General features: G+C 42.5%; 1 pseudogene; it reads left to right on the forward strand.

The window, feature by feature from the left end:
• Nucleotides 1–8,081: 8,081 nt before the first annotated feature.
• LOC138376154 (PSME3-interacting protein-like) lies at nt 8,082–21,506 on the forward strand (annotated as a pseudogene).
• The last annotated feature ends 609 nt before the right edge of the window (nt 21,507–22,115 follow it).

Here is a 22,115-nt window from a genome sequence, read left to right on the forward strand (position 1 = left end):
GGCCTTTCCCAGCAGAAAAGAGAGCGCAGATAAAAGGTCCATCTTCTTCTAGTGCTGGATGGACTCTGTCTGGTGGCCACTCCAACAGGGGATGTACAATCACTTTCCTTCCTTCCTTCCTTCCTTCCTTCCTTCCTTTGTATCTTCAGAACCTATTTTGATCATGCTGTGATATCTTCCCCTTCCTCTTCTCTGTTGAAAATGGAAAGACATGGAAGCCACTTACCTTTTACTGAATGAAAAATTAGTAAAAGAGCTAAAAATTGATAGTAAAGATCTAAGTACAAATTAGGTAGTATGCTAACAGTAACGAAAAGATATATAACTCTTAAAGCTGACAGGAAGAAAAAAGGGTGAAAAAGAAGGAAGAGAAAAACAAAACAATAACCTAAAGGACCTATCTGTTGAAAGAGCAACATCAGAGACAATAGCTATTGTTTATAGTATATTTTTACAGAATAAAATTTGTAGAAGGATCTGAGCTGATCCCTTCTGAGTTAAGGGGAGATTTAAAGAAGTGCAAAGCCATAGCAGATGCCATGCCTAACTGGAATGTTTGTCCACCTCCTCCAAACTATGAAGTATTTGAGGCTCAACTTCAATATAACTAAGATGTAAAGACAGAATGAGAGTAAGAGAGCAGGCAGCTCGCTGGAAGAACACTTAAATTTTCTTACTATGTTCTCTCCAAAATTACAATTGTCTTATATGAAAAAGAAAAACACTCATTCTAAATCCTTTCCAGTGTTGTACAGCAAGGCATGCCAATCCCAGGAAATGTTAAATCGAATTTCTGTAAAGGAAAGTACAAAATATTAAAATGTATTATGAAGCTACAGTAATTAAATCAGAACTGGTACAGGAATAGACTAACAGATCAATGAGACAAACATCAAGTCCAGGAATGTGGACTTGCAAATGCATAAACTAATTTAATAGAAAATAAAGGTGGCATAGCGAACCAGTAGGGGAAAAATTGGTCATGGAATAATTGGTATTGAGATAATTGTCTAGTCATTGCAGGAAGAAATAAAATAAGCTTATTCCTTACCTCATTTCTTATACTTAATACATTGAAGATGGGTAAAGGATTTCTGTGTATGCTAAATACATTAAAAAAAATTTTTACGGTGTCTGCTGGAACCAGCCATGCCACCAATCAAATAAAGATTCAGGACTATAAAAAAGACCCAGTTTTTCAAAGCATTTTTATTTTTAAAATAATTTTATTTTTCAAAAATTTTGCATTGATTCCCTGAAGGAGCATTAATACTGGACTTAGTTTATCAAATGATGAACTCAGTCTTCCCACTCAATGTAGGAGACTCTCATATTTAAAAAATAAGTGGCTCAGTTCTCTTGACCCTGTTAAAGCTAAACCTTACACCGGAAGCACCAGGAAACTGGTAGTTCTTTGCATGGGGGTTACAGTGAAAGTTGAGCTAATGCTGACATCCATCAACACCGAGCAAGATTTAGTAGAGTATACATGCATGGAGACTTTTATGATCGAACTTGTTTACTGAACCAACAGTACAGTTTATATTGGAAACTTTTAGCATATCAAAATGATCTTGGCTTAGCCTAGCAAAATATTACATTTTGCTTATGTTTATTTTCGTTAACTGGCTGATTTTAGTGGTTTAAAAAAGATACACACATACACATTAAAAACTATAGTAAAATTCAATCCTAAACCTCAGGGTCCAGAACCACATCCTAACACCAGCCATGCATAAAGATTTATATTTTGTGTTTCAAAAATCACTAACAAGAAAAATATCAGTAGTTCCACAATTGACCGTCAATTACCTGAGGGAAGATTAACATGGTTAAAGACTCAAAATGGCTGAACAAAATATATCAAAAGGACAAAATGAAGAGTAAATAAATGAGGACATTGGAGCATGGGCAGAATGAGGGCTGGGAAATGAATAAAGCTAGGGGTAAGACTAATATACAAAATGCCCCAAATAAATAGCTGGGCCCTTACTGTGTGCCTGTTCACATAGTAACTCATTTAATCCTCACGGCAATCCTCTGAGGCAGGTACTTTTATCATCTCCATCTCACAGATGAGGAACAGACCCAGAGAGGCTGAGCAACTGGGCTGATTCCCCAGCTAACATGTGGCGGAGTCAGGATTTGAACCTAAGCCTTGGCTCCAGAGCCTAGGCACGATTGCTGCACTGAGTGAATGCAGGTGCTGTCAGCCTTGCTAGGAGTGGGCCAGAAATCTGATCCTGCGTTTCCCTGTAGCCAAAGCAGAGAGGATGTGATCGGAACTCACGTTAATAAGCAGATTCCAAGACAAAGAAAGATGGTGTCGCAAAGACCACAGGCTACTAGTGTGCGCTTATGCAGTAAAAGTCTCACTTCTTTTCCAGGCAGTCCACACATTTTGCTCTACTTGCTTTCAGAATGCAAATGGCTGGGGTTCAGGTGTTGTTTCTGATGTCAGGTTTGAGTTTTGGGGAGTATTTTTTTTTAATAGACTTTATTGTTTAAAACATTTTTAGATTTCCAGAAAGATTGAGAAGATAGTACAGAGAGTTCCCACATACCTCACACTCCATTTCTGCAACATCTTACATTAGCATGGCACATTTATTACAATTAATGAGCCAATATTGAGACCTTATTTTTACTGAAGTCCGTCCTTTATTTAGATTTCCTTTGTTTTTACCTAATGTCATTTTTTGGTTCCAGGAACCCATCCAGGATACCACATTATGTTTAGTTTTCACGTTTCCTTAGGCTTCTGTTGGGTAGGACTGAGTTTTACTCTGCTTTACGCAGAGCCTGAGGAGGTTAGTGTGCTTTCCTTGAAATTATGGCTCAGTGTTTTCACTTGTACAAACAGCCTAACGTTATGATGGCCCATAACAGTGTTTCAAGGTAATAAACATCTCCACTTTCTGTGCCGACTGAAGAACTGCCGCTCAGCCTCCTGCCAGATGACTAAGTGGATACACATGAGCGTCTTTCCAGGTAAAGCATATTTCATGGGATTTCTTAAGCTGCAGCCTTATATGCAATAATTGTCCAATTACGAGACTTAGCTCGCGTTTCAAGCACTCTGTTCTCACTAACCATATCTCCAACTTTGAAAAGTACAGCTTTAAACACTCAGAAAATTTAACTTGGCTAATTTTTTTTCACTTTCGGTTTTCTTTCTATTGACTCTTTCTCCTTTGTCTGCTTGCCTATACACATGCTTCGGATTCTCCCAGACTTTCGAAAATGAAAGAAAAAGTTTCTTGCAATCGAGTTACTGCTTGATTCCCTTGTTCTGTTCATTGCTGGAATTCTTGAAAGCCTGGCCTATATCTTTATTTCCATTTCTTCTCCATCCTTTTGTTCCTTAACCCAGTATCATCAGACCTCCTTTGTCACTACCTGAAACTGCTCTTTTGCAGGAAACTGATAAGTCCCAAATACCGTGACCTTTTCTCGATTCTCTTCCTTCTTGTGCCCTTGGAGCAATTGACTGTATTTGTTGCTCTCTCCTTCAAAGTGTCTCTCACTTGGCTTTTGTGACATGAAATGATTGTGGTTTTCTTTTCCCTATCTAAACATCCCATTATCTCTTTTCATTTCCCTTCCCCCACCATCCCCTAAATGCTCTTGTTTCCCAGAATCTGCTTCACCTCTTCGACTTCTCCACGCCGTCTCGTCCACGCTTGGGGCTTTATTACATTATTACATCTATGTCAATAACTCTGGTCTTTCTCTTAAGTCCCCGTCTCCCATTTCCAAACGTCCCTAGACGTTTCCAATTGAATATCTCTCCAATGTATTTAACCTGCTAAATATCCAGCACATAATCTTCCCCATCAGATCAGTTCCTCTTAGGCTTTTTTCATTTCCTATTAGTGCTACCACACTCCTCCCAGGAGCCCAGACTTGAAACCTTGAATTTTTTTTACCATAACCTTTCTTGTCTCCCATAATCAATCAGTAGCAGGTGTTATCAATAATTGCTTGACAGTATCTTTCTATTGTTCCCTCCCTGATATTGTCATTCATCCAGGAAGTACACTCGGCCCTCTGTGTCCATAGCTGCTGAATCCTTGGATTCAACCAACCACAGATTGAAAATATTTAGGAAAAAAAAGCATCTGTACTGAACATGAATACACTTTTTTTTCTTGTCATTATTCCCTAAACAATACAGTATAACAACTATTTACATAGCATTATGTTGTATTAGGCATAATAAGTAATCTAGAGATGATTTAAAGTATAAGGGAGGATGTGTATAGGTTATATGCAAATACTATACCCTTTTATATCAAGGACTTGAGCATCCATGCAGTTTGGTATTTGAAGGGGTTCCTGGAACCAACTCCACATGGACGCTGTAGGTTGTAGGTGACTGTAGTTACTCAGTGCAAACATGTGGCCAGAGCATTTTTTTTTCTGTTTTCCTGTCTCTGGTCTGTCCTTTGCCAACTAATTCAACAGTAATGCCAGGTATATCTTCAGAATATTCTATTCTAATTTTGTCATCCCCATGCTTAGAAATATTTAATGGCTGCACCGTGCCTACTACAAAATGCATTTCTTAGCAGAGTACTCTGTAGAGTCCTAAGGGTTCCAGGGAGCTCCTTAAAGGCACCAGAGTATGTGAGTGCAATGAGAGGAAGCACTTCAGCCCAAGCAGCTCTGCGCCCATTCCATAATCATTTTTTAAAATAAAGCTAAAAAAGAAAAAAAAAAAACCGTTTTGAAAACTACTGCTTTACTCTTAGCCTGATATTTAATGCCCTTTTCAATCAAACCCTAATCGACTTTCCAGCCAAATTTACTACTAGCCAACGAAAGACAACCCACTTTTTAACCAAACTAGAAAACTAATTGTCGCCAGTGGAAATCAAGTATTCCACCCGGCCATGCCTTTGCTCATAGCACTACCTTTTTCTGGAATGTCTTGCACACATCTTCCCTTGTTGAATTCTAGGTCCAACTTTAAAATCCTGTCTCAAATTTCACCATCTCCATTCAGTTTCAAGAAGAGCTTTCCTTTTCCCGAAAGTCTCTGAACTTGCTTTCGTGAATCTTTTTGGCGTTTGTTGCATACCTGCTTGCTTTTGTTATTTATGTTTGTGTTCATGCCTTATATGCCCCCAAGGAGTTTTAGACTTCTTGAAGGCAAAAATAATGCTCTAAACATCTATCTTCCATAGTAACTAACACAAGAACTTATCTACAAAAAGCTGATAGATATTTATTGAATAGTTTTGCATTCAACAAATTTGTTTTTCTATGGTCTTGCCGTGGAGGGGTCAGTATGAGTTCCTAGCAAAAAGGGGGAAAAAAATCATACAGCCAGTCTTGTGTGTGTATTCATGTAAAAGAGATCAAGAGAAAAGAACAAGAGGAATCGTGACAAGAAGGGAAAATAAGAGTAACAGGTAGGAAAAAAGCATACTTTCTTACTTATTCAGTAGTACTCAAGAAGGTAGAAAAGGTAAGTAAAAATCCTTCTTTTCTTTGTCTATAGTTCACTTTTTTGCACCTTTGTTTTGATGAACTCACATACAAGATGTAAACCCATGAAGGATTCCAGTATCCTTGGAGATCAGAAGGGCTGCAATGTTTCTTAATGACTTAAACAAGGACACAGGGCAAAGAAATAGAGCGTGCACTCCAGGTGCTGCTTATAGGATTTGGATGCCCAGTTTGTGACTCTCCTCCTTTTGTCACTCTCCCTAAAGTTATGACCGTTTCTTGCGCACAGGAGGATCACATTGATTTTCCACCATCCTTAGGATTAAAATAGCCCCTTTAACATTCTCTGTGCACATTCAATAATGTCAACAGTAAATGTTCTTTGAGCACTTACTGAGTGTTTATCATGATGTACACACACAGAACCCACAGATCCTACCAAAAACCCAGCTGAAGCAGGTGGCACAAATAGCCAAGCACTGCCAGGCAAGTACTCCAGGGATGCAAATAACTCCTTTAATCATACTTTTTGCTCATGGAGGAATGGCTATTGCATCCATGTTTTATCTATGTAATGTTGGACTGTGAAGGATCACTTGACTTTTTCCAGGCAGAACTTATAGCTGATGGCAAGATATTGCTGAAAAAATGGATATTTTTCTGAATTCAGTTCTACATGGAAACAGCTAACCAATTTCCCTTGCTGTAATGTGGCTCTTTTGCTCTTGGTTGATTTCGAATAATAGCTTCACTTCTATAGAAATGTGATTTTATTTGAAGTCCATTCAAAGATTTGATTCAACAAACTGGACTACAGCTGTCAGAAAATATTTTTTGAATCTTCCAATAATAGATTTTCTCATCCATAATTCCTGGATTACTTCATCCTTTGCAACCAATCATGTAGATAGTTTTGTTGTCCTCAGTGTTCTGTTTGCCATTTTGATCTGCTTTTTCAACTTGGGTTACAAATAGAACAAGATCTCTCTTATTTTTCTCATTAATTGCTCGAATTCCTACTTTTCTTCATTAGCAGGAAGCCCAGTATCTTTCTGAGAATGTATCAGTCCAGGAACTTACTTGGTCCATAAGGTGTCAGTCTTATTTTAAACATCAGAGAGAGAAAAGCAGGAGCCATTGTCATCCTCATAACATTACTTTTGAAAACTGGCCCTCTGTGGATCTGCAGACCCTTGTATTGGCCTGTTTGGCTACAATAACAACAACAAAATTCCACAGAATGGGTGGCTTAGAAATAACAGACATTTATTTCTCACAGTTCTGGAGCCTGGCAAGTCCAAGATACTAGTGGATTTGGTGTCTGGTGAGGGCCTGTTTCCTTACACTGTGTCCTCCCATGGCAGAATTGGCAAATCTCTCTGGGGTCCCTTTTATAGGGGTACTAATCCCATTCTAGAAGTCTCTGCCCTCATGACCTAATCATCTTCCAAAACCACCATCTCCTAATACTATCACCCTCAGGGTTAGGATTTCAACATAGGAATTTTGGAGGACATAAACATGCAGTCTATTGCATTTGTCCACTTTACTGTGGTACCCTTGCCATACCAGGTTCCTGTTTGGGCTGCAATTGTGTTCCATGTCTAACTTGTAAATTCTAGCAGTCATAATATTTAAATATTGTTATAGCATGGGCAAGGAACAATCAGAATCAATCCAGCCATCAACAACTGGTAGAGCTGTAGAGAGTACTGGCTCTGGGCAACAGTCCTTTTAGTTCCTAAGTCATGGTCAGCCCTCTTCCCCCACAGGGCCTATTGTGTCGAAGTGTCTGAATCTAGAGAAACTTCCAGCTGTACATATTAGACTCCCCCCAACCCCAAGTTACTAGCTACATAAAAGCAAGGACTCTGTGCTCCCATATCAAATGCCCTGTTTTCCTGCCCTGGTAGAATTCAGGAAAATTGTCAAGACTCTTGTTTTTAATTAAAGAAACTAAGATCAGAGGAGTGAGGTGACTGTCCAGGTCACTCAGATAAAAGTGGCAGAACTGGAATCACAAATCTTCACATCTTCACAGCTCCGACCACCAGACCAGGGTGGATTCCAGCCATCTTTTACGACCCAACTGAAGACCCCCAGATTTGAAGACAATGTTCTTTGCCTTCTCCAGACCATTGATCTGGGAAAGTGAGGTTAGAATGAGATCATAAAAGGCTGGAAGGAGAGCTAGAGGAGTTTGGATATCATTAGGCAAGCAAAGAAGACTATTTTGAAAAGAAGAATGACACGATCGGGATTAAACGTGTGGAAGATTCATCTGTAAAGCATATGCTAGTGTGATAGAGAAACATCAAGGAGGCTCATTAGGAAACCATTAGGAAAGTCCAAGAAAGAGGAAATGCAGAATGAGATGAGGACAGTGGCAGAAGTCAGAGATGGTTCCAAGATTTGGGCTTTTGGAAGATAATACTTCTTTAAAAATAGAGAATACAGGAAGGGTCAAAAGGAATATAAAAGCAAAGGCTATTTTCTTTGTTTCTTTTTCCCCCTTCCTTTCCTTCTTCTTTTTTTTTCTTCCTTTTTTCTTTCTCCCTCACTGTCTTTCTCTTCCTTCCTTCCCTCCCTCTCTCCCTTCCTTCCCTTCCTTCCCTTCTTTCCAGCAAATGGCTTTGCACTGGCGGTTTGCGGTGGGCGCCTCCGAGGTGAGGGAGTCTCGCTTCCTGCGTGCTGGTAGACTGGACAGGATCACCAAGACTCCCTCAATACCTGAGATTCTCCATCTGAATCTACTTGGAAGCAAGAGCAGGTGAATCAAGACAGTGTAATGTCCCAGAAACAGGAATTCCAAGAAGGAGCAATGTCAGATGTTACAGAGATAATGGAGGATGAGAACTGGGAAAAGGGTGGGGGGCCCGGGAGGCCAATGCATCTGGATTGGAGGGACAGAGAAACATCTGCAATGTGAGATTGACTGTGGAACGCCAGACTGATCGTTCCGTTGTGGATGGAGGGGACGATGGTAACCTTGTTATCGAGAAGAGGTTTGTGTCTGAAGCAGAACTAGATGAACGTCCTTCTTGGCAAAGGAGGCGAGAAGAATGGGAGAAAGCTCGAGAACCCCAAGATCCAGAAGAATGTCCGATCCTCGGCCTCTATAGAAAAGGACGCAGGAACAGAGAGACAGGAAGCAGCAGGAGTCCGAGGAGCGGTTCAAATTCAAAAACATGGGAAGAAGCTTAGATGAAGATGAGACCAATTTCCATGATGCGGTTTCTTGGCAGCAGGAACCAATAGAAAAGCAACGAAGAGAAGAAGAACTGAAAGAACTGACGGAATACAGAGATAATCTCAAGAAGGTTGGAATTTCTTCAGAAAACAAGAAGGAAGTGGAGCACAAGGTGGCTGTGCGACCCACAGAAACCAAGAACGAGTCCCCCCAGGCAAAGCTGTCGCAGGAGCCGTGAAGCCTAAGCGCTCAGAGAGTGGCAACAGTGCGCAAAGACGGAAACCAGACCCCATCCAGATGACAGCAATCAAGAGGCCTCGTCCTGCAAGTCTCTCGGAAACACTTCCACCCCCTCCCCCGCTGCAGACCTACTGGCGTCCTGCCAGGCTTGGGCGCCCACGCCGGGAGCAGCAGCTCCGAGTCCAGCGCAGGCGACGGAAGCACCGTCAACGCCACCGGGAAGATCGTCTCCTCCATCTTCCGAGCCAACACCTTCCTCGAGGCCCCAGCTCCTCTGTCCTTACCAGAGGAAGCTCCTCCCCAGGGTAGATGGGACCGTCCATGCTGCCTACAGGTGTCACATACCTCGAAAAACTCCTTTGCCTGCTTCCTGTGCACACCGTGACATTTTTTAACGCTCAGTGGCCCTTAACACTCAGCACTCATCGTGAAGTTTTTCCTCACCCTTGGCCATTCTTTCTCCCCTCCATCCAGTCTCATTTATGTAGCAGAGGACTGGCAACGAGAAGGCTTCCATCTTCTACCTCAGACCTTCTCTCAGCCTGGAAAATTATTTTGTTTTTGTTCTGAAGTAAAGGATTTAGTTTAAGATTCTAAAAAAATAGCTAATACAAAAGAGGCTGGTGTAGGAAGAAAGGTGATGCCCTGGTGAGGCGTTCTGGAGCTGTCCCATTGCAGGTACGTGCCTTTTAAGTTGAGGGAATTGGGACTCTAAATTTGGTCTGTCTTTAGAAGGCAAACCCCCAGCACAGACCCTAACGGCACATGCGCCCTTCTCGGTGTGCTGGGATCTCTCTGTTCACTAAGCAGCAGTTTGTCAGGTCCCTGTGCCTTGCCCTGCCTTAGGAGATGCGGATGCAAAGGCGGCTAACCCCATCCTAGGTCTCAGAGTTCATTGGACAATCTCATGGCACAAGGGCTCTAGCAGAGGAAAACGAAGGGAGCTACGCAGATGGGTAGCAGGCAGGGGAACAGAGTGTCCAGAGAGGCTCCCAGAGACCATGAAGGAGGCCTCCGAGCTGTGTTGAAAGAGCAGTGGAGCAGTGGGTGATGGTTTCCCATGCTAACGTTACAGCAGGCGCAAAAGCAGAGAGGGGAGGGTGTGGATACCTGGGAAACTGCAAGTGGCCCAATAAGGGTGAGGCATGGGGGACAGGGACAGCACAGGGGACATTTGAAGGCTGTGGACCATGATGAGAACTAAAAGCTGCTCCTGTCAGAGTGAAGAAGTGGGAGCGCAGAAAGGAGGAGAGGGGATCAAAAATAGAATTTCTATCTTAGAGAAGAACATAAAGTTTTTATGCTTAGAGGAACCATCAAAGACCGTTCTCCTCTAGCCGCCTCAATTTAGAGATAAATAAATAAAGCCCAGAAATCGTCGATGGTTTGCTCAAGGTCACACAGAGAAACTAGGACTAAAGCTCCCCCGCCAGTGTTCTTTCTACGAGTTGCCCTGTCCCCGCAGTGAGGAAAACTCTCAGAAGGGGAGAGGAACTTGCTGAAGTCACCCAATCCCTCAGCAGCAATGTGGGGCTTGGGATTCTGAAAGCAGTGCTCTTTCCTCTGCCCCAGAGATCATGGAGGGGAAGCAGCTCTGAGGAACTGTGATGACAATGGCATCGTCGGGCCTGTGATGCAACTGACAGGGGGCCAACATACAGGCCATGAAAAATGAGGAGCTTTAGGAACCATGAGCCCAGGCTGTGGAGAACACAGCTAGCAGGCATGCTGGAAGTCCTCAAGAAAAATACAGAGAGAAGGACTACGAGCCAGGCTCTCAAATCCTGCAGGAAGATGAGAAGCAGTCCCAGAGGTAGGAGAGGACATTGAAGGGAACGGGGACTGGGTGAAATAGGCAGGTGAGAGAGGCCACCTAGCAGCAGTCACTATTGTGAGACAGAAGAGGACAGTCTGGAAGGGGTGATGGAAAGCTAGGTCTCCTGAGCTATCCTGGTCTTCTGAGTAGGTTTTGACAAAAGTAGCCATGGAGAGGAGTTAGAAATCACAGTGGGGGACAAGGTAGAATTCCTCATGACATAGAGGATGAGATTAGAAGTTCCAACTAGGATAGCATAGAGAAAAGTGCCATTGGTCCAGAAAGGAAGCAGGATGTGGGTAGAGGTGGCAGGGAATAGGGGTTTGAGGGTCGAGTGGTGATTTTTCTAATGCAGCTTTGAGGGAGGCAGAGTGCAGATGGCTGTGCCTGTGAACAGAGTGACAGGACTGAGCACTCACTATATGCCAGGTAAGGGGCTACGTGTCCGAGATCCCTCTGAGGCAGGTACAGTTATTCTCATTTTACAGATGAGGAAACTGAGGCACAGATTGAGGAGGTTAAGTAACTTCCCAACGTGACGTAGCTCATGAGTGGTAAAGCAGTAGGATTTGATCTCCGTCTGGCTCCAGAGTCCAAGCTTGTGACTACATGTTTTACTTTCTCCAAAAAAAGGGTTGGCACGAGAAGAGCTGAGGTGATGGTGACCCCCAGCCCCAAAGTGACAGGAGGATGCCAAGTTCCTTTACAGCTTACTTTCTTAGGACTTTAAAGAGATAATTTGGGTTTGCATCCCATCTCTGCCATGAGTAGTTCAGTGTCTTAGGATAAATTACTTCACCTTACGGAACTCACCTTTGCCTTATATGAAGATGCAGTAATGAAAGTAATAATCCAGGTACCAGTTTTAGCAGAGTGTTCCTACTAAAACATAAATCACATCCTGCCATTGCTGTGCTCAAAACCGTCCAGTAACTTTCCAACTCATAGTGAAAACTGATCTTTCCAATGACCCACAAGCCACACTGTCTGGTCTCTGACTTCATCCATTGTTCCCATCTTCCTTCCTAACTCTGCTCCAGCCACATTCTGGTCTTCTTGTTGTTCCTTAAATATACCAGGCACACTCTTTGCCTGGAACACTTTCCCCCCAGATAGCTTAACTCCTTCACCTCCCCCCGTTCATTGATCAAATGTCTCAGTGAAGTCTTCTCTCCTCTGTGTAAAATTGTACTCTCGAGTCCCCTTCTCCACTGTTCTAGTTATCTACTGCTGTGTAACAAATCTCCGCCAAAACTTAGTGGCTTAAAGTGTCAGCAGTTGTCTTATTTCTCATGTCTCTGAGGGTCAGGAATTCTGGAAGGGCTCAGCTGGGAGGTTCTGGCATTAGAATCTCTCATGTGGTTACAGTCAGATGGTAGCCACCACTGGAACAGTGCAGGGTTCAAGCAGCTGGGGTTGGCTGCATCTCACAAGTAGTCTCAGGGGCCCCTCCACGTGTTCTCTCCATGTGGGCTGCCTTAAACTTCCTTGTAGCATGGTGGCCTCAGGGCAGTGGACTCTTTACACAGTGGCTGAAGGCTTCACAGGTGAGCATTCCAGCAAACAAAATGGGAGCTGTATTGTCTCCCATGACCCAGCCTTGGAATTCACATAGCATCACTTCCACATATTCTATTGGTTTGAAAAATCACAAAATCCACCCCTCTCAATTGAAGAAGTGTTGAAGTCACATTTTAACCAGAACCTGCAGGATGGGAGATATCGTGGCCAGGTGTGAAAAACTAAACCTGCCTCATGTGCTTTACTGTCTCTGTAGCATTTGTCATCCCCTTCTCACATACTATTAACCTACATATTTTCTGTGTCACTTGTCTTCTGCACTGAAATGTCAGCCTGTTTTGTTCAGTGCTGTAGTCCTAGAGCCTACCTAGTGCAGAGCCTGGCAGGTAGTGGTATTCAAGAAATGCATGTTGAGTAAATAAATTATGTATTTTAATATTAACTATAGGTCACTAAGTTAGATATTAATATAACTATTAATATAGCAGATGAGGGCAACGAGACTCAGGAAGGTTTGGTAACCTATGCGGGATCACTCAGCTACAAAATGGAAGCGCCAGGATTGGAATGCATGCCTTGCTCTTCCCACCATTCCAAGCTGCTCATCTCACAGCTGCACCTCTGTGGACTCCCCTCCAGCCTCCACCCCCACCTCCACCCCTGCCCCGAGATGCACACTACCACGACCCACTAGCAGACCAAAATTCAATTTTTCCCCAGTTGGTTGCACTCAAGCTGAGAGGAGAGCAATTGCACTTTAAATCCCCTTACAGCGGATATTTCAGAGCACGTTCAGGAGTAACCATCACACTTGGCGTTTAGATCTTATTTCTGGTTTGCTGCGAAAAGGCAATTAAATAAAAGGTTAGGCAGCTTTTTAAACGGCCAACTCAAACTTTTGGCTTATTTTTGCCTTGCTGAATTTATAGGCATTTAACCAATATTTATCACTGTTTCCCTTAGGGAACCCTCAGATCTGTGATATTTGAAATAATAAAGCCTCTCCGTTGGCCCTTTAAAAGGTTCATGATAAAACTGCACCATTAACATTCACAGTCCCTCATGTGTGAGACCTGATCACGCTTATTTCCATATTCCTCGCTGCTTCTCCAACGAGGATTTCATATAACAGTGTTTGAAGGCTAAAGACTTCAAAGCAGATTCTTTACTATTTTTATCTTGAAAAATATTCAATATTTGTGTAATTAAAGTGAAGTCTTCCTAGAGAAAATGACAACTCAAATAATCTTAAATGTACCTCCAAGAAAAAAGCTGTCAAAATGACATTTAGTTCTAGAGTCACATTCTCTTAGGCCTTTGCTTCTCCTCCTGATTTCTTGTAGTCTTTGAAGGTTATGTCACGGCTGACTTCAAAATGCTTTTAAAATTATTATGGCCTCCTTTAAATGTGAGTTCTGAGAGTGAGGGGCTCTATCTTTCCTTTGCTCCAGATTTTGTCTACTGCATCGTTACCAAGAATTTTAAACGAAACAAAAACCGAGCACAAACAAAATCTTCCTTGACCTGGTTTTCCCACTAGCTAACATCCTACTTATTTTTCATTCTTCCTTGTTGATAAAGGCTTTTAAACAGATCTTTATGCCCTCTGTCTCTGTTTTCTCATCTGCTAAATTATATGGCAAAGATTACTGAGCCTGCCAACCTAATTGGCCAATCTAGGGGAATTTTTCAAGTTCTCTTGTTAATTGCCTGCCTCCTGCCTCCTGCCTGCCTCCCCGGGCTGGCCATCACGCTTCTCACTTGGCACCCGCCTCAGTGTTCAAGATCCCCTCATTTAGGATGTCTGCAGAGTAGCTGGAGAGTTAATATCATAATTTATGCTGCCTTGTACACAGGGCTTGCTAGGACATTAATGGAGAAGAGGATGAAGGTGGAAATAGTTCAGCAAAGGGCCAGGGAAATGGACTATCTCCAGGTCTCAGGTCTGCAGGGGGAGCTCAGCTTAACATGTGGGATCCAGAAGGGCCTAAAATCTTGTGCTAGACCTTGAATAACACTAGTTCGTGGGGTCCAATCCAATATTCAACAGGAATTTCCAGTCAATGGGTATATTCATTCAATGAGGATTTACTGGGTGTCAACTACATGCTGGGCATTGTGCTAGGCACAGGGGCTACCAAAATAAGTGAGACATTGTAGCTTTCCTTAAGTTTCTCACTGGGTAAGTAAAGAGACAGGTGAACAAACAGGCAAGTGCAAAAATATATGGTGTTCATAGTGGCCATGGAGATAAATATCATTAACTTTGTTTAAACACTTGTTCTTTCAAGGGTTTAATACCAATTTGATTAGGTGTTATATACGGAAAGTGTGGTATTAATTGCATTTTACAATTAGACACATGAATAAGTAAAATGCATTAGTATTTTTTTTATAAATAGCTATTAAGAGCTACTAGAAAACCTGGGAATTCTTAAAACCTTACCATGTAAAGGTAAAACCTTTTATTTTATGTTATTTTGTACATTTCCTTACCCATACAAACACCACTGTTTTCATTTCTTAGTCTATTTAGACATCATACCCTCCCATTATCTGTTAGTTACTTACTCTCATCTGTTAGTTCTCCTGTCTAGACTGAAACAAAAATGACAGAATGCAAAACTAGGGAGAGCAAATTTATGATGTGCAATACTCAGAGGAGAAAGGAAATAGTTGAGACACGTATGATAAACCAAAAAACTAACGATTTACACTACAACAACTTCTAGTCATACACTCAAAAAAATTAAGATCACCAGAGGTATGTCTGAATAGGAAGAAATAAAAACTGTAACAGGCAATTAAGAAAATAAGAAGAACTGAGAATTTTGAATTTTATGGGATGTGGTTAAAACTGTACTTAATGTCAAATTCATAATCTTGGATGTTTTCATTGTTTAAAGAGGCAGCATTGGCTTTGGGTTTAGCCAGACCTGGGTTCAAATCCCAGTGTTGCCACTGACTGGCCTTAAATGACTTAGCTTTTCTTTCTGCATACGAGGTCTGTCCGGAAAGTATACAGCCCCGTTATATGAAAAATAGAGACATTTATTGAAGAAGATACAAGATACAAGAATGATTGTACATAGCACAATGATGCCTCAGTCTCTTTCAAATAAGTACGCTGGCACCTCACACAGTTCTCCCAGCGTCTCTTAACCTGACTGACCTGCACAAGTTCAACGTTCTCTGGTGTCTGGTTGCTGCAGGCCTTCCAGAACATGGATCACTTTCAACAGATTCTCGACCATCTTTGAAGCGTTTGTGCCACAATTTTATTTGTGCTACACTCATTGCATCATCCCCCAAAGGCTTCTGAATCATCCAAACAGTTTCCATGGGGGAATGTTCCAGTTTAACGCAAAATTTGATGCAGATTCGTTGCTCTACTGGCTCATTTTGAATGTGACGGCCACACAGTACACATGCTCACTCAGTGGTGTCTAGGCCCCACTGACTAGTACAGTGAAGTCATTGTTCACACATGCGCATCCCAGTCCACTCTCCTTGGCTGCCAGGTGACATTGATGTCTCTCAAACTGTTATGTTAACAATGATTGGATACTTTCCGGACAGACCTTGTATCTAAGATGGAATAATGACAGTTTGCAATGAGGAATAAATATATGAAAAGTGTCAAGGATAGTGTCCAGTATAGAATAGGTACTCAACAAGTAGGAGCTACCGTTGAAGATTTATTTAAGAGTTATAGTTCATTACAACTATTTGAAAATATTTAAAAAGCTAATACACTTAAATATTTTTAATAATTTGAGAGCTTTGAAATGATCTAAATGTGGTACCTATCTTCATCTAAGAAATTCACCTTTGCTTACTTATTTTGACTTGATATGAGAGCTTCTGGCAGTTTTTAATTAAGCCCTCACAGATTTCATGTCACTGGCTACATGATAAACAAATTATTTGCTAAAATAATATTCTTGCTTCTTTTTTAGGAATTGTCTTCCTAGAAACAGTTTATACACAGAAATACACCAAATTTGTATGCCAAATCCGATCTGATTGGCAACCGTTTCAGATGTTTAAAAAAGATTTTAAGAAGGGCCCCATTTCGGTTATTTAGATTCTAAGAAGTGAAACTGCTTTGTTGGTTCTGATTTTCTGGCTTCTGGGAGAAGAAGAGATATGAATTCAATTAGCACCTTGGCGTTTTCTTTACCCTTCATTTCAATCCGGGAGATGCTTCATATGCACAGTGGTGTCAGGTCACATCAAAAGAAAGAGAAACTGTTTCTTGGTTTTTAATTTTCTACCAAAAAGGAAAGGCACCCATTTTGTTCCGCTCTAATTAGCTAGTGCATGACTTAGAGAGCAGGCAGATGCTTTGAAGGCGGCGTAACATAGGTCTTCATTAATCTCTGCACAGGACTTTTGCTTCTGCTATGGCTGAAGGAAGTGGCTCGGAAAAACGAACAGTTTCCCAGAGTCCTAACCAACCTAAGCCAGGTGTTATAAAAAAACGTATAAAGAAGGGGAGAAAACAGCATTCTCAATCTTCTACTTCCTTCTACATCAGAAATGCAAAGTTGATTATTTTAGTTGGAATTTAGAAGTTTTAAAAAATTATTTTAAAGTCAGTAACAAGCTTAATGATAAAGACAGTTACTGTGTAGGTGCTGGAATGACCCTAGTTTCCCAGCCCCACTTCTGGAGGAAGCTAGAATGGGATGGTGTAGAATGGTCACTCTACCAACAGATCCTTGTTTTGCTAATATGTAAACTGAGGCCCACAATGGTAAACTGTATTAACCAGGATTAAATGACTAATTAATTTTCTGGCCTTTTTATTAAGCACTGAAATCTCAATCCAATAATAAATTTGTCCAACGAAAGGAGTTTCCATAATGTACTGGTTCTAACTTGTGCTCTTCAAAGGGCCCATGTCCTGCACACACAGTTAGAGGGGACTTCTCCGTCATCACTACCAAGAGGACAGAGCCTAAAATGCCGTGAGTGGCACTCTGCTGCCCGTGTCCCAGCAGCAGTAGTGTGCCTGAGTTTCAGCAAGGCCTCCCAGGGTCTATATCTGCTCAGATGTTTAATCCATCAAATTCAGTGAGCACCTACTACGTATAAGGTCTGATAGAGGTTCAGAGATGAATAAAACTATGAGATTCTACCGTATCCTATAGGTCCTCCCTTTAGAAATGTTAGAAATGTGGGTTCCTTCAGGCTAGAAGTCACAAAATGCCTGCAGGGGCCCAGCTGACAACAGAAATGAGTGATTCTGGCGGGGTGTGAAGCAATTACGGGTGGGTGGGTTTCCAGCTGGAGAGCGCCCGCCTGTGTTAAAGGGCAGCTGCTACTCGTCCCGGCCAACTGCGCTCCCGTGTGGAAAGTCGGGCCTGGTGTGGCCAGCACTGAAGATTTCTCAGGGAAATCTCAATTTTTGTGTAAAATCGCTCCAATTTCCAAAAAGACTTGTAGAGGCCAAATGTTCTGATGTCAGCTTGCAGCCCCTGTGCAGTGCAGTCATAGAGAGCAGTATGCAATGCCCTTCACTATAATTCTCTTTCATTTCATCTTATACCTTCCTCCTTCCTGCCTCCCTTTGACCTCTCTCCTGCCCCCACCCCGCTCCGGCCCCAGCCGGGGTTCAGCGAACATCAGCAGAGCAGTATGGAGTGTCCACTGCGGGCGCATTGCAGACAACCTTGACATCCATTCCCTGTGGTAAGCACGTCACAGTGGATTTTTAATTTTAAACAAGGCAACATTTACAATTTGCTTCTTTCAGGGAAGAGCTGTGTCAGTTTTGGCGAACACATTGAGAGAGTTGTGTGGTGTTGCACAGTAAATTCTGTTTTGAAGTGAGTGAAAAAAGCATCAGATGCCGCCTGAAAGTCACTGCTTAAAGGGTTACATTAATATTAAAACTGGGTTTAAAAAGGGACCAAATAGGCTGGTCATTAAAAGACCTGCGTATGACCTCTCTCTCTCTTTGGGAGATACTGTGAATTCTGGACAATAGAGAGGAGTCTATCGTGTTTAAAACCGCACAGGCATCAGGAGGTGGAGGTTAGGAATATCAGCTGCGGGAAGTTCATTAGGAGCCGATGAGAGATGGGAAACAGGAGGAAAGATGGGATTGCAGGACGACAATGTGGGGGTTCCCCACAAGCAGAAACTAGAAAAATAGAATCGGCCAGCCATCTAAGGGCATGGGACCGAGGGCAGTATTACAGGCATTATTTAGAGCTGACTTTGGGGTGCAAACTAGGAAGGTAAATGAAATCAATAGGGGATTTCATTTGGGGAATAGCCAGGTGCGAAGGGATTAGGAGTTATGATACAAATATGTGTAGATACATGCAGTGTTATGAATACTGGAAAGTGGTTAACAACTGGCTCTCCTGGGGGTTGGGGGGACCCCCTGATTTGTAGAATGTGCTTATTTCCATGGTATATATGCTCCCGCCGTGACCAGTTTGGAGCTAGCAATTTGAAGTCACTGAAAGCAGGGTGCACGTTTGGTCCCCAGGAAGGTGGAAGGTGAGGAAGGTGAAATCAATAGGATCAAGGAAACCTCAAGATCTTGAGGTGCCTTACGGCTGAGGATGAGGAAGTCCAAGGAGTGGCTGTGCAGTGGTGACTGTGGCAGAGTGACCGCAGGGGTCATGAGGCTGAAGGGGTAAAAACAGAGATTAGAAACCTTCCACCTCAGTCTCTGAGGGTGACCACAGAAGAAAGAGTGGAGGGTAGAGTTCAGGTCCAGAAGCCATAAACGCAAGTGTGACATTGTGCTTGAGGTCAGCACATGTCAGTGTGAGATGTCACGTGATGTGGTAGATCTTCATTCATTGTCAGTTATGGAAGACTTTCTATGGCATGTTGCTGTGTGGGTTTTAAAGATGTGTAAGACAACACTCCCACGATTTGGTAGGGTGTAGATGAGGCCTATTCACAGGTGCTACAGGGTGCCATGTGACTGGGACAGATACGGTGTGCTGGAGATTAAAAGATGAGGCTGTTAATATTAATGATAGATTCCACTTATTTGAGCCCTTACTATGTGCCTAGCATTGTGCTAAGTGCTTTACGTGCATTCCATTTAATCTCCAGAACAATCCATCTCACAGATGGGGAAATTGAGTCAGAAAGTTTAAATAACTTATCCAAGGTCACACAACTGACAAGTAGCAGAGCCCAGCCTGGAACTCAGGTCTTCCTACTGTCAAAGAGCCTGTTCCCCGACTCCTGTGCCGGGTCTCCTCCCCTGGGAGATACTGTGCTGATGGAGAGGACGGATAGCGTGATAGGAGATTTGGAGTTTCTTATAAAAATATTATTCAGCTTGCATATTCCTAAAGAGTCAATTCATGTGAAAAAAAAAGATTCCCTTGTGCTCGCATGTGACATGTATTTTTAGGATCTGCTGTTAGCAAGTGTATTTTTGTGTGACTGAGTGGGAGAGTGGGAAAGTTTTGCAGAGCTGTTGAAACCAGAATGCAGGGGGCCACAGCAGAGCCTGAAAAATCTCTGCCATCGAAGGTCTTGGAAAAACCACAAAGAGACGTGTTCTCAATTTATTATCCTATGTACATCCCCAGATGAATGACTCGTTAAAGGTATTGTTAAAGCATTTTAAATGACCCACTTCCAGCAGCGAACAAAATCACTTGCTGTGCCAAGCCAACTGGCATTTCTGAGATGATAAAACCACAAAGTGAGGAAAACGTGAAAACTACTAAAGCAAAAATGATACACAATAATGGAGAAGGAGAAAAATTGGGCTTTATTGTCTGCCTAGGCAGATGGCCGACCACTAGGTGGGCCTCAGTGTAACGTCCAGAGTAATTGGTTGCTGGGGTTTTTCTGGCAAGAAAGATTTAGACCTCAGCTTGGTTCACAAGATCCTGGCTCATTCTTTCCCAGTTTCTCTCTCTGGCTCCTCTCCACGACTAGATCTGATAGTTGATCCAAACAGGCCATTGAAAACAGAAAGCTACCTTTACCTTAGAATGCTTTTCTGGAAATAAGGATGTGACAAGTAATTAAGGGCCGGATTTCCTAGCCATCTTTCTCTCCTGCAAGTACAATTATCTGCAGATATAAAATTGCCCGCTTTGATAATTATACCCTCCAAATGAGGGGCAAGTGGCTAATTATGCCCACATGTGGCCGATTGCACTCTCCATTAGCCAATTATGTGCACAATTATTTGTGCACATGAATAATTGCACTTATGGAAAATAGCGGCCCTCCTTTCAAATCCCCCTGCTTGGAGTGGCTGATGGAGTAATTGTCATACTGGAAATGTACTTGGTTGGAAGTGAAAGAGTATCAGATACCAGGAAACGTGTGAGTGACCAGGGCTCGCAGATGTGCACTGCAGCAAATGGCCTTAGGAACCAACGAGAGCAGGAAGGACCAGAGGATGGAACAGGGCCAGCCTGTGAGTTAGGAAGCCTGTTTCTGAGGTTGCCTGGGTGGCTCACGTGCACTGACCTTGGGCAGTCATTAACCTTCCTTCAGGTCTACTGGTTCTGCATACACAATGAGAATGATAGTAACACCCAATTCCCAGCACTATTGTGGGATGGATCAGACCATTCAAAATGATTTACAATCTTCCTGGGCAAAAGCATTACATAAATATGAGGCATTATCATGTTGGTTGGCACATTCTCAATTGTGAAGGAAGGGTAATGACCCTTCATAGTAAAGCGGGACCACTGGTTTGGAGGGAAGGGAGGTTTGAGAAGGACAGGAAGCTTATTGCCCTAGCACTGGTGTTTACACTGATAAGATACCAGAAAGTGACATCGGGTCATACAGAATTCATTTATTCATTCAACAAACATCTATCAACTCTTACACTGTCCCAGGTATTTGGAAAAATGGTGAAAGACTCAGCCCTGCCTTAGGAGGTCACTGGCACACTGGCCTGGGCCACCGTCCAGTGGGTCAAACTTTTACTCTGACCTGCTCTGATTAGCAAGTGAAGAGAAATTTTACCTGCCATTTATGAAATCGGGCATAGATTTTCACAGTTTGATTGCTAGGTAAATTCGATGACAGTGAATCTTGTGGGTATTGGTTAATTTTATTAACCTAAGAACCGTGGTTTTAATGACAATGCTAACAGGTGGTATATGTCACAGTGTCGGGGTAAGTCCACGAGGCAACATTGCTGCAGCAATCATTGCCTCACTGTTCCTGCCTGGACTACGGCAGCAGCACCCAGCAAGGCACTTGGCTTCGGCTTTTCTCCTCTAATACATTCTCCATGATCTGGCCCTTATTTTCCTTCTAGCTTGACCACTTGACTGTCTCACATACAGTGGAAAGAGGCTCTCTACCCCATGGGGTAAGGAAAGGTTTCTCAGAGGCAGGAATGCTAAGTTAGTCTTGAGAGATGAGCTGGTGTGTGCTATGTGAATGGGACATGGGGACTGGGGCCATGTTGCAGGAAGCCAAGGTATGAAACAGCCTGGTGTAGGGTAAGAGTGTGGACTCTGAAACCAGACTCTGCCTGGGATTGAATCCTGGCTGTGTGATGTTGGGCTAGCTACTTAACTTCTCTGTGCTTTTGTTCACTCTTCTGTAAAATGAGGATTGTCATAAAACCACCTCATAAAATTGTTGCAAGAGTCAAATTAGTAAACATAAAAATAGAAGTATATGGAATTACGACTACCACAGAATGAACACTGTCTAATTATTTATGCTGCCATTATTATTATTACTTGACTAAAAATACACAAGAAAGTCCATCCAAGAAAAGCGGTTCCAGTGGTTCTCAAACTTTAGCATGTCTGCACATGGGAAACTTATCAAAGACAGCAAATACCTTGGCTCCATCTTCAGAGATTCTCTTTCACTAGGTTGGGCTAGAGCCCAGGAATTGCACCTTAAAGAAGTACGAAC

Source organism: Eulemur rufifrons, chromosome 28 (assembly GCF_041146395.1).
Source record: "Eulemur rufifrons isolate Redbay chromosome 28, OSU_ERuf_1, whole genome shotgun sequence".
Taxonomy (NCBI): Eukaryota; Metazoa; Chordata; class Mammalia; order Primates; family Lemuridae; genus Eulemur; species Eulemur rufifrons.